Raw genomic sequence first — 2001 nt, forward strand, 5'->3', positions numbered from 1 at the left:
GTAGTAGCAGAGATTCATGGAGACGCGACATACTATTGGGGTATCTCAGAGCTTATTGTGGGAACAGGGCTCTAGTCTTGGAATGGGTATGAAGGGGGTGGTGGTTTGTTGTTTGTATGTTTGAAGGGTCACTTGACCTTTGGTTTGATTGTGTAGTATTACCTCTCATTAGCGAGGTATGTGTGTATGCAAGATGAGGCCATCTCAGTCTTTAAAATGAGGCTTGTACTTTGCTATGAATATTAATCAACTTTAGCATTTTCCTCCGTATTGTCTCCATCTCTTTGGCTCTCTCCATGTTACTATCACAGGTATCAGGGCCTGTTGCTTTCTTCTTGGCTGTCACTATTTTCAAGAACAACTGCCCTGATGGAGCTGCAACTCTATCTGCGGCAACATTTTGATTCCACCGGAAAATCTGGAGAGCTTCCATCGATTCAAATTTTCCCTCCATTTCCGTTCTGGCCCAACCCTGTTCAACAACACAACTGGCTGACATTTATTGACGGAGCCATTGTTTTCTTACAAATCTGCCCATCAAATTCTGCTCATTAGCTGCCTCAATGGACATTGCTTCATCACCATCTTTCTACTGGATAACTCCCCGTTTTTTTAAAGATCTTCCCGCCTCCTTCAGGACAAATCGGCACCTTCTTGCTGCTGGAGCTGACAAAGATGGCCAGTCGCCCTACGGCAAAAAAACACCGTCGCTTTTTGCACCTTGATGAAGAGCATTACTTAATCGACCCTCTTCTTGATTTTCCACAATGATTTTTGCATTTGCCTGCAACTTCTCTAGTGCTGATGGTCGACACATTTTGGAGCTCTAAAAAATGGTCGTTGCTTTCCTTGCTAAAGTCGAAACTGTCGCTACTATGTCGGGTATGTTGTAGATCTGAAATCACCCTCCTCTGAAGTACAAATCGCCATTTTGCTCAAATGTTGCTGTCCACAATGGGGCTATTATTCTACTGCAAGAATCAAATTTGCCCTTGCTTTTACTCCTATCCTTAAGGAAAAGATTGATCGATTTTGTTGCTGGTGGCCACCACCCTTTTTTGCCCCGATTTTTGAGATGTATTCCCAGTGGATGGTTTCATCCTCTTCCTCCTTTTTCACCCTCAACAAATGCAGTGATTGGTTGTCTTACTAAATCTTATTTGCTGGTAGCTTGTCCACTTCACCATGGCTCTATCTGTTGCTTCTCTCCAATGAATATCTTGGAGAGAATTTATCGGGTTCCCAACCTGGCAGACGAAAATGCAGCTTGTCTTCATATGAGAAGGCCTTTGGAGGTTAATTTTTGGAGACGAGAAAATTCTTGATTCAGATTCCACGTAGCTTAAAGCTGATAAGCAACGCAATTAGATGGTGATTTTGCCATTATTGGCCTCGGGCTTATTGACTCCCTCATACATCACATCGACTTCATGTCGTCAGCACCAAGTGTGGAGTATGCTCGAATGTATATTTGGTAATAAGATAACCAATTAAAATGTTTTTAAAATTGAAGTTCTACGACCTTAGAGCCGGTCCCCATGGACCGGCTAAATAGGCCTCCCCGGTGGATTAATCTCCATCTAGCGTAAAATTTGGGGGGCACACCAGAAATCTTCAAGTGGAGGGCCCATGGAAAATCGGAGATCGCTATTGCACTCCACGATTTGCAGTGGTCCACTGCCTTCAACCTACAATAGACGGTGGCCTTCCTCCTGCGCTATTGTGAGACAGCCTTCCTACGCACCTCAACCCAGCATGCAGCCGATCAAACCTGCAGCAGCTCCAATCACACTCACACACAGGCAAACAGAACACTTGCAAACCAGCAAGAAACAGCTCGACCCTCCAACAGCTGATCAGAACCTCCAGTAGCTCACGCTCCCACTCAAACGTAGCACTACTCATACTCGGAAGCTTGCAATCAGAACCTTTACCAATGCACGCCACACTCAGGCATAGCTCCATTCACACTCAGAAGCCTGCAATCAAAAGCATTGTCAG

The sequence above is a fragment of the Dipteris shenzhenensis genome, chromosome 25, assembly GCF_047967505.1.
Source record: "Dipteris shenzhenensis isolate YYH24624 ecotype China chromosome 25, Dip_SZ_1.0, whole genome shotgun sequence".
NCBI classification, from domain to species: domain Eukaryota; kingdom Viridiplantae; phylum Streptophyta; class Polypodiopsida; order Gleicheniales; family Dipteridaceae; genus Dipteris; species Dipteris shenzhenensis.